General features: G+C 40.2%; 1 protein-coding gene across 1 annotated transcript in view; it reads right to left on the minus strand.

The window, feature by feature from the left end:
* Positions 1–1,126: 1,126 nt before the first annotated feature.
* The window catches only part of dtx1 (deltex 1, E3 ubiquitin ligase), a 94,342-nt gene continuing 83,577 nt past the window's right edge, over positions 1,127–11,891 (minus strand). The window contains exon 11 of the mRNA XM_061906840.1: positions 1,127–3,874. The gene's annotated coding sequence lies outside the window, so the exon portion shown is untranslated. The remainder of the gene's footprint in view (positions 3,875–11,891) is intronic.

Consider the following 11,891-nt stretch of genomic DNA (forward strand, 5'->3'; position numbering starts at 1 on the left):
TCTGCCCAATGACGTTACTCAGTAACTGTAGAATGATCGAGGGCGAGTTCTTGTTTTTTTATGTGGGTTTATTGTTAGGCAGTTTCATTAACGTCCTCCCATTGATTGATTGGTTGATACTTTTATTAGTAGATTGCACAGTTCAGTACATATTCCGTACAATTGAACACTAAACGGTAACACCCGAATAAGTTTTTCAACTTGTTTAAGTCGGGGTCCACGTTAATCACAACAGCGGTCACGCTTTCGTCTACCGTGAAGCAGTTCGTCGGCCGTAAACAGCAATGTTGTGACAGTCAAACAGGACGATACTGCCATCTACTGTACGTTTTGGGCTATGCTAGGGAGAGATGGAAGATTCCAGACTGGTGCATTTGATGAAAGCACTTTTGTGCGTGCCACACAGCAATGCATCATCATAGAGGGTGTTCAGCATGGTTCGAAAAATAGTGACAGAGAATAGAACAAGAATGGACAATTCAACCCTTAACTCAATGAGTAGATGAGTATTACGTCTGTGTATATGTGTAAATAAATGAACACTGAAATTCAAGTATTTCTCATATGTATATATATATATATATACATATACATATATACACATATATACATATATATATACATATATGTATAAAATAAAATGAATATATACATATGTATAGCTAGAATTCACTGAAAGTCAAGTATTTCTTATATACAAATTAGGGCTGCGAATCTTTGGGTGTCTCACAATTCGATTCAATATCGATTCTTGGGGGTCACGATTTGATAATATATCGATTTTTTCGATTCGAATCTCGATTCAAAAATGTTATTTTTCCAATTCAAAACGATTATGGTATTGCTGTGCATTGGTTTGTTGGATTGCTGAAAAAAAAAAAGATTTAAAAAAAAAATGAGAATCGATTCTGAATCGCACAACATATTCGATTCGTATTCAAATCTATTTTTTTTCCCACACCCTAATATATATATATATATATATATATATATACACAGTATATGAAATACTTGACTTGGTAAATTCTAGCTGTAAATATACTCCTCCCCTCTTAACCACGCCCCCTCCTAAATCAGAGGTGTCAAGGTTGGCAAGTGTGACATAAGATGAAATAAAAACAAGACCAAAGGTCAACCCAGCTGGGGGCACATTTATTTCTCCATATTTGTCCACAGGAAAGACACAAACATGCAACAAAGTCATCACAATTCAATAAAGACTGATTAGGATCAAGAAGCCCTTTATAGTCGAATCAGAGTGTCTCCTTGGACGTTTGCAGGTCGTCAACACTTCGAAAATGTAGACCAAAGAGTGGAGAAACAAAACCAAACGCTGTTGGTCTCCCTCGCTCTTGTGAGAAAAGAAAAATGAAAGTTTCGAGGCAAGATGCGGACCAGCGTGTCGCACAAGAGTCCGTCCTGCAAGGCTCACACTTTGGCTGGCATGCATCTGCGGGAGGACGTTAAAGAAGGTGACACACGCGCAGACATAGAGGACACAAGACATGAGACAAGGTGGAAATACCACAGGACGGACGTCACCACGCTGTAATCCCACAGGATCATAGAGTCCTGTCACACAATCCTCGATCAGAGATACAGTGGGGCAAAAAATGTATTTAGTCAAGTTCTCCCACTTAAAATGATGACAGGGGTCTGTAATTTTCATCGTAGGTACACTTCAACTGTGAGAGACAGAATGTGAAAAAAAAATCCAGGAATTCACATTGTAGGAATTTTAAATAATTTATTTGTAAATTATGGTGGAAAATAAGTATTTGATCACTTCAAAGAAAGAAGATCTCTGGCTCTCACAGACCTGTAACTTCTTTTTTAAGAAGCTATTCTGTCCTCCACTCGTTACCTGTATTGATGGCACTTGTTTGAACTCGTTATTTAAATAAAAGACACCAGTCCAAAGCCTCAAACAGTCAGACTCCAAACTCCACTCTGGCCAAGACCAAAGGGCTGTCGAAGGACACTAGGAAAAGAATAATAGACCTGCACCAGACTGGGATGAGTGAATCTACAATAGGCAAACAGCTTGGTGTGAAAAAAATCAACTGTGGGAGCAATTATCAGAAAATTAAAGACATAGAAGACCACTGGTAATCTCCCTCGATCTGGGGCTCCATGCAAGATCTCATCCCATGGGGTTAAAATGATCATGAGAACGGTGAGCAAAAATCCCAGAATCAAACAGGAGGACCTGGTGAAAGACCTGCAGAGAGCTGGGACCAAAGTAACAAAGGTTACCATTAGTAACACACTACGCCGACCGGGAATCCAATCCTGCAGTGCCAGATGTGTCCCCCTGCTTAAGCCAGTGCATGTCCAGGGCGGTCTGCAGTTTGCCAGAGAGTATGTGAGAATGTTGCGGTCAGATGAAACCAAAATAGAACTTTTTGGTATAAACCCAACTCGTCGTGTTTGGAGGAAGAAGAATACTGAGTTGCATCCCAAGAACACCATAACTACTGTGAAGCATGGGGGTAGAAACATCATGCTTTTGGGCCGTTTTTCTTCTAAGGGGACAGGACGACTGAGCCGTGTTAAGGAAAGAATGAACGGGGCCATGTATCGTGAGATTTTGAGCCAAAACCTCTTTCCATCAATGAGAGCTTTGAATGGTTGACCAAATACTTATTTTCCACCATAATTTACAAATAAATTCTTTAAAATTCCTACAATTTGAATTCCTGGATTTTTTTTTCCACATTCTGTCTCTCACAGTTGAAGTGTGCCTATGATGAAAATTAAAGACCTCTGTCATCATTTTAAGTGGGAGAACTTGCACAATCGGTGGCTGACTAAATACTTTTTTGCCCCACTGTATATTTCCACACGCCGTGACACAGCAGGAGAAAAACTTGCTACAAATAAATGGGCCGTCACGTGTGGTAAATAGGAAATTGCATAAACACCAGCGCTCGCACGTACCGCGCACACCTGAAAGCGTAAAGGGGCCGACGAAAAGGAACGTTCTAGAACATGGAAAAATTCCCTGATAGTTCTAAAAGGGCCTCGAAAAGTGGCGCCAACCACTCGGCTTCTCAGTTTCAGAACCTTTTTTTTTTTATAAATGAACATCTGGAAATAAACACCACTTATATTGATGAAGGTTCGATAAACAAGCATCGCTTTCACTTTCACTTTGAATAGTCATGAATGGACTTGCATGTTTTTCTTGATGTCAGCGATTTTTAACAATGAAATTCATTAAAAAAAAACATCAATCTCAATGCAGCATAAGCTTACACCTCTTTTGCTAAAGCCTTTTTCGGAGAGTAATAATGACCTGTTTTCGTGAGACAAATATTTGCATATAGAGAGGTCTCCAACAACTCTCTTCCTGTTCAAACACATTCAGGGAGTGACGACATTCACTCAAAATCTTGCGGAATCTGACCGATTGATATTGGGCGGCATAGCTCGGTTGGTGGAGCGGCCGTGCCAGCAACTTGAAGGTTGCAGGTTCCATTCCCTCTTCCGCCATCCTAGTCACTGCCGTTGTGTCCTTGGGCAAGACACTTTACCCACCTGCTCCCAGTGCCACCCACACTTAGATATTGGGTTTCACTATGTAAAGCGCTTTGTGTCACTAGAGAAAAGCGCTATATAAATATAATTCATTTCATTTCATATATGTCAGACTGAACATGTACAGCAGGGGTGTCAAACTCAGTTTTGAGAAAAATCTACTCCCAAGTGGGCTGGACTGGTCAAATCATGGCCCGATAAGTTAAAAATAAAGACAACTTTAGTTTTTTTTTTTTTGTTTCAAAATACTGCGATGAGATGGCGACTTGTCCAGGGCGTACCCTGCCTTCCGCTCGAATGCAGCTGAGATAGGCCCCATCACCCCCCCGCCACCCTAAAAGGGACAAGCAGTAGAAAATGGATGTTTAAAAATAGAAGGAAATCACGGCACGATAGGTTCAAAATAAAGACAACTTCAGTTTGTTTTTTTTGTTTCAAAATACTGCGATGAGGTGGCGACTTGTCCAGGGCGTACCCTGCCTTCCGCTCGAATGCAGCTGAGATAGGCTCCAACACCCCCCGCCACCCCAAAAGGGACAAGCAGTAGAAAATAGATGTTTAAAAATAGAAGAAAATCACGGCACGCTAAGTTAAAAATAAAGACAACTTCAGTTTGTTTTTTTTGTTTCAAAATACTGCGATGAGGTGGCGACTTGTCCAGGGTGTACCCCGCCTTCCGCCTGAATGCAGCTGAGATAGGCTCCAGCACCCCCCACCACCCCAAAAGGGAAAAGCAGTAGAAAATGGATGTTTAAAAATAGAAGAAAATCACGGCACGATAACTTAAAAATAAAAACAATTTCAGTTAGTTTTTTTTTGTTTCAAAATACTGCGACAAGGTGGCGACTTGTCCAGTGTGTACACCGCCTTCCGCCCGAATGCAGCTGAGATATGCTCCAGCACCCCCTGCAACCCCAAAATGGACAAGCGGTAGAAAATAGATGGATGGACGTTTAAAAATAGAAGAAAATCACGGCACGATAACTTAAAAATAAAGACAACTTCAGATAGTTTTTTTTGTTTCAAAATACTGCGATGAGGTGGCGACTTGTCCAGGGTGTACCCCGCCTTTCACCCGAATGCAGCTGAGATAGGCTCCAGCACCCCCCACCACCCCAAAAGGGACAATCAGTAGAAAATGGATGGATGTTTAAAAATAGAAGAAAATCACGGCATGATAAGTTAAAAATAGAGACATCTTCAGATTGTTTTCTTTGTTTCAAAATACTGCGATGAGGTGGCGACTTGTCCAGGGTGTACGCCGCCTTCCGCCCGAATGCAGCTGAAATAGGCTCCAGCAGCCCCTGCCACCCCAAAAGGGAAAAGCAGTAGAAAATGGATGTTTAAAAATAGAAGAAAGTCACGGCACGATAACTTAAAAATAAAAACAATTTCAGTTAGTTTTTTTTTGTTTCAAAATACTGCGACAAGGTGGCGACTTGTCCAGTGTGTACACCGCCTTCCGCCCGAATGCAGCTGAGATATGCTCCAGCACCCCCTGCAACCCCAAAATGGACAAGCGGTAGAAAATAGATGGATGGACGTTTAAAAATAGAAGAAAATCACGGCACGATAACTTAAAAATAAAGACAACTTCAGATAGTTTTTTTTGTTTCAAAATACTGCGATGAGGTGGCGACTTGTCCAGGGTGTACACCGCCTTCCGCCCGAATGCAGCCGAGATAGGCTCCAGCACCCCCTGCCACCCCAAAAGGGACAAGCAGTAGAAAATGGATGGATGGCTGTTTAAAAATAGAACAAGCACATTCTGAAAATGTACAAATCACAATGTTGTTTGTTTACACTTACATGTTACAGTCATTATTTATACTTTCTAATTAAATGATGTGATAATGTTCATTAGTCAACTCATCGGTGTTCATTTTCAATCAATCAAGATAAAAAAATAAAATAAAAATAAAGTTACAGGATGTTATTTATGCAGTTTGCTCATTTTCCTCAACTGGTGCACTAACGTGGGTTATTTTTTCTTGTACATATGTAGCATCATCTACAAAGTTACAAATTGTGACATCTAGTGGACACATTTAGAACAGCAGTTTTTTTTTCTCCAAAATTTTGGCTAATTTTTATATTTATCAAACTCATTCTTTGGGCCGGATAAAACCTGTTGGCGGGCCTGAACCAGTCCTCGGGTTGACGTTTGACACCCCTGCTTTAGAGCTGACGTGACCTTACAAAGTCAACAGTGAGGTCTTAAGAAGAAATATAAAAATAATAATATTCATTCTGCAGGATGTAACAAAATAAAACACATATCAAGAATGTAACATTAATGCAAACGTTCTTAAAAAGGTTTAATATTTTTTTATCATCTTCCTAGAACATATTTTGGTGACACTCTGGTTAGTGACACCCACAAATAAGTAGAACTGGTCGTAGATGACCACCATGTACCCCACCAGGCATCCCCCCAGTTGTGTGACACGGCATGGGTCAAATCAACCTCAGTGGAACCCGCTTGTCGGACGTCGACAGAAGCGGTGTGACCTTTGACCTGCACAGGGGGGCGCTGTTTTTCTCCAAACTATATTACAAACATTCTGTGTTCATATCTGACTGAAGCAGATCAGGTCAAATTTTCAACATTTCTGGCTTCTGATATTATTCTTTTGGTTTACCTGACACATGAACCGTGACAAATTGGGGGAGGTGCATTATCCACTACAGCCGCCAGATGTCAGTAGAGTGTTGAAAATCTTAAAATGTGTTTTATGGCAATTGCCATGTAGAGTGGCGCTGTCCATTATTTTCAGCAGACTGCATTGCAAAATGATAACCCCCCACCCGCCTCTTCCTCTCATGGGAGGCCATAAGAATCCCTTCACTATCAATCAATGAATAAATGTTTACTTACATAGCCCTAAATCACGAGTGTCTCAAAGAGCTGCACAAGCCACAACGACATCCTGGGCTCAGATACCACATCAGGGCAAGGAAAAACTCAACCCAATGGGACAATGAGAAACCTTGGAGGGGACCCACCCCCCACACTGGACGTCAAGTAGATCTAGCGTAATATTGTGAGAGTCCGGTCCATAGTGGATCTAACATAATAATGAGAGTCCAGTCCATAGTGGAACTAACATAATGAGAGTCCAGTCCATAGTGGATTTAACATAATAGTGAGAGTCTAGTTCATAGTGGATCTAACATAATAATGAGAGTCCAGTCCATAGTGGATCTAACATAATAATGAGAGTCCAGTCCATAATTGATCTAACATAATGAGAATCCCAGTCCATAATGGATCTAGCATAATAGTGAGAGTCCAGTCCATAGAGGATCTAACATAATAGTGAGATTCCAGTCCATAGTGGATTTAACAGAATAGTGAAAGTCCAGTCCATAGTGGATATAACATAATAATGAGAGTCCAGTCCATAGTGGACCTAACATATCTAATGAGAGTCCAGTCCATAGTGGATCTAACATAATAGTGAAAGTCCAGTCCATAGTGGATCTAACATAATAGTGAAAGTCCAGTCCATAGTGGATCTAGCATAGTAGTGAGAGTCCAGTCCATAGTGGATCTAACATAATAATGAGAGTCCAGTCCATAGTGGATCTAACATAATAGTGTGAGAGTCCAGCCCATAGTGGATTTAACATAATAATGAGAGTCCAGTCCTTAGTGGATCTAACATAATATTGTGCGAGTCCAGTCCATAGTGGATCTAGCATAATAGTGAGGGTCCAGTCCATAGTGGATATAACATAATAGTGAGAGACCAGTCCATAGAGGATCTAACATAATAGTGAGAGTCCAGTCCATAGTGGATCTAATATAATAGTGAGAGTCCATTCCATAGTGGATCTAACATAATAGTGAGAGTCCAGTCCATAGTGGATTTAACATAATAGTGAAAGTCCAGTCCATAGTGGATCTAACATAATAATGAGAGTCCAGTCCTTAGTGGATCTAACATAATATTGTGCGAGTCCAGTCCATAGTGGACCTCACATAATAGTGAAAGTCCAGTCCATAGTGGATCTAGCATAGTAGTGAGAGTCCACTCCATAGTGGATCTAACATAATATTGTGCGAGTCCAGTCCATAGTGGACCTAAAACAATAATGAGAGTCCAGTCCATAGTGGATCTAACAAAATAATGAGAGTCCAGTCCATAGTGGATCTAACATAATAGTGTGAGAGTCCAGTCCATAGTGGATTTAACATAATAGTGTGAGAGTCCAGTCCATAGTGGATCTAATATAATAGTGAGAGTCCATTCCATAGTGGATCTAACATAATAGTGAGAGTCCAGTCCATAGTGGTTCTAACATAATAGCTAGAGTCCATTCCATAGTGGATCTAACATAATAGTGAGAGTCCATTCCATAGTGGATCTAACATAATAGTGAGAGTCCAGTCCATAGTGGATCTAAAATAATAGTGAGAGTCATAATTATCAATTACAATCATCTATTGTTAATTGTTGTTAATTGGTTCCAGATAGGAGCGCCATAAATGAATTTCCACAAAGTAGGAATCCTTATTTATAAATCAAGTATATTCATAACTAGAGCATAAAAAAACTCTTTATGATTATCCAAATACGTTTTAAAACTTCCTAAGAGCCCTCGAGACATGAAGTAACATTACCTTAACACTCTTTCAATCCAACTTAGTCATGTTGCCTCAGGCTGAGCCAATCAGGGGCCACGATATTGAAGAGTGCACGATACTACTGTAGTACTAGTATTTGTACTTTATCTACACATGTGTATGCTCAAACATGCCTAATATACAGTAGAGAAGGGATTCATATGGCCCCATTCCTGGGTGGATTTGGTGTGAGAGGAAGAGGGACGGTGGATCATTTGCAATGCAGTTTGCTGAAAATGATGGAAAGCGCCACTCTACACTCTTCGATGATAAATTGATGGTCCGGATTTGGCAACATAAGCGGGTTCCACTGTATAAAAGGTTTTGATTTTACCGTTTGAGCCACTCTACATAATACTATGATCACTTTCCAAACAACCGGTACCTTGTGGTCTACCTTTTCGCCAAAAATGTCGAGGCTGGTCGAGTACTAAAAGAAAACCATAATAATTCGAAATGTATTAGTTTGTTCCTTAGACTTTCAAACAAAAAAATCCTGAAAAAAGATAAGGATTGGTTGAAAGTTGCTAGCAGTAGCAGAGTGCTAACGACACATCTCTAAGGATGCTGGAGACAATTACTACATGGTCCATTAAGACAGTGTTTCTTAACCATAGGGCCAGGGCCGCCAAAAAGAAACCTTTCTCAGCTGTGGTACTCAGTTGTAATACACTTTTCCACCACTTGTGGCAGTAATGACAATATCAAACAAACAGAAGAAGTCTGGAGGTAAAGTCAGAGAAGTTTCTTAAGCGCACAAATTATGACTAAAGTGGTTTAGTTGTATTTTCATTTAACCTTTAATTTTATTGACAGTTTATTTAAGATACATATTTTCAAAATTAGCTCTTTTTATTTTTGCACTGAGTAATTTGTACGTAAATGTATTTTTCATCAGTTTTTACAGTTAAAGTACCACTGATAGTCACACACACACACTAGGTGTGGTGAAATATGTCCTCTGCATTTGACCCATGCCCTTGTTCACCCCCATGGGAGGTGAGGGGAGCAGTGAGCAACAGCGGTGACCACGCCCAGGAATCATTTGGTGATTTAACCCACCAATTCCAACCCTTGATGCTGAGTGCCAAGCAGGGAGGTAATGGGTCCCACTTTTATAGTCTTTGGTAGGACTCAGACGGGGTTTGAACTCACGACCTACCTGATCTCAGGGCGGACACTCTAGCCACAAGGCCACTGAGCAGGTGGGGGGAGGGCTATGAATCCCTTTTAAAGTATATTTGATTAGTATATAGTTTGTAATCAACCTGACAATAATATTTGTGATTAACACATGTAATGTGCACTTAAAGTAGGTTAGATATAAAGGTAACACTTTTGTATGGGGAACATATTGTAAGTAACAACGATTTAATTTAGAGTTATTTGGACACTAGGGGAACATATTCTAAGTAACAAAGACTTAATTTAGAGTTATTTGGACACTAGGGGAACATATTCTAAGTAACAAAGACTTAATTTAGAGTTATTTGGACACTAGGGGAACATATTCTAAGTAACAAAGACTTAATTTAGAGTTATTTGGACACTAGGGGAACATATTCTAAGTAACAAAGACTTCATTTAGAGTTATTTGGACACCAGGGGAACATATTCTAAGTAACAAACTCTTCATTTGGAGTTATTTGGACACTAGGGGAACATATCCTAAGTAACAAAGACTTAATTTAGAGTTATTTGGACACCAGGGGAACATATTCTAAGTAACAAACTCTTCATTTGGAGTTATCTGGACACCAGGGGAACATATTCTAAGTAACAAACTCTTCATTTGGAGTTATTTGGACACCAGGGGAACATTCTAAGTACCAAGGACTTAATTTGGAGTTATTTGGACACTAGGGGAACATTCTAAGTAACAAATACTTCATTTGGAGTTATTTGCACACTAGGGGAACATATTCTAAGTAACAAATACTTAAGGGTTGGGTTAGGGCAGGTGTCGGCACCCTTTACCACTCAAAGAGCCATTTTGACCTGTTTCATAAAATAAAGAAAACAATGGGAGCCGCAAAACTCTTTTGAAATTTAAAATGAAATAACACCGCATACAGACTTTTTTTTTTGCTTTGTGCTATGTATAAACCAGGGGTCTCAGACACGCGGCCCGCACCTTAATGAGACAATTTATTATTAGTGTGGCCGGCAAGTTTTATATGAATGCCGCTTGACAACATCACACTTGCCAACCCTCCCATATTTTCCAGAGGCTCCCGAATTCTCAAAGTATCTATTCTCGCTAATATCTACTGATATTCACTCAAACAACAATAATAAGGGCGTGTTATGAAGGCGCTGCCCTAACGCCCTCTACAACAAGTACAAACATCTTGACAGTCCAGTTTCATGTTGTATGTGGCTTTCGCAGACACACGTACACAGCTGCAAGGCATACTTGTTTAACAGCCATACAGGTCACACTGAGAATGGCCGTTTAAACAACATTAACACTCTTACTAATATGCGCCACACTGTGAACCCACACCAAACAAGAATGACAAACACATTTCGGGAGAACATCCTCACTGTAACACAACATAAACACAACAGCACAAATACCCAGACTCCCATGCAGCCCTAACTATTCCTGGCTACATTATACACCCCCGCTATCACCAGCCATCGGTTGAGGTGGGCGAGGTCGAAGGGGCGGAGTTTGGTGCTGGCGGGGGTGTATAAAGTAGCCAGGAAGGGTTAGGAATGCATGGGATTCTGGGTATTTGACTGTTGTGTTTATGTTGTTTTACAGTGAGGATGTTCTCCCGAAATGTGTTTGTCATCCTTGTTTGGTGTGGGTTGACAGTGTGGCGCATATTAGTAAGAGTGTTAAAGTTGTTTATATTACAACCCCCAGTGTAACCTGTATGGCTGTTGAATAAGTATGCCTTGCAGTCACTTACGTGTGTTAATTAAAGCTGCGTATTATAAGCGACCGGCCGGCACACAGATAACCTGGTGTATAAGCGGGCGCGACGACATGTTTTGGAGGACGTTAAAAGCATTGCCATCATGGTACGCCCTCTATATTGTAGACCGGGTGGAAATCGGAGAATGATAGGTGGAAATCGGAGAATAATAGCACCGGGAGAGGCACCAATATCCGGAAACGTCCCGGAATAATCCGGAGCAGCGGGTTGCCGACCCCTGGGTTAGGGCTATTGTAGTTTTGTGTCTTGTTACATAAGATCAGACCATATTGATTAAGTGGTGTTAAAGGGAAACACATATAAAAAAACTTTCATACTTAGTAATAATAAGCAATAATTCTGAGGTTATTGAGGAAAGACTGTTAGTTAATGGCTTACTGATTGTATAATAAGGCCATGCAGAATAAGACAATAAGTACTTAATAATTACTAATTAAGAGCCAATGTGTTACTAATTTGCATGTTAAAAAAAAAACAAATTAATGGTGAATATGTTCCCCATACTGAAGTGTTACCGATATAAATATTGAATATGATTAAAATTAACAGTAAGATTACTAATTCCGTTTTATTATTTCAGTGGGTTCGGGGAAAAGTTGGGCCCAGGCATAAAAAAGGTTAAGAAACCCTGCATTAAAAGACTGTATAGATGCTCGAAATGCATTGGGGGGAAAAAAGCAGAAATAGGTCTGGTTAAAAGATGAGAGGAACCCATCAGTAATCTAGAGAGGACCTCCATGTTAGGCTGAGCACTGACACATTTTGACAACAAG

The sequence above is a fragment of the Nerophis ophidion genome, linkage group LG07 (assembly GCF_033978795.1).
Source record: "Nerophis ophidion isolate RoL-2023_Sa linkage group LG07, RoL_Noph_v1.0, whole genome shotgun sequence".
Classification (NCBI taxonomy): domain Eukaryota; kingdom Metazoa; phylum Chordata; class Actinopteri; order Syngnathiformes; family Syngnathidae; genus Nerophis; species Nerophis ophidion.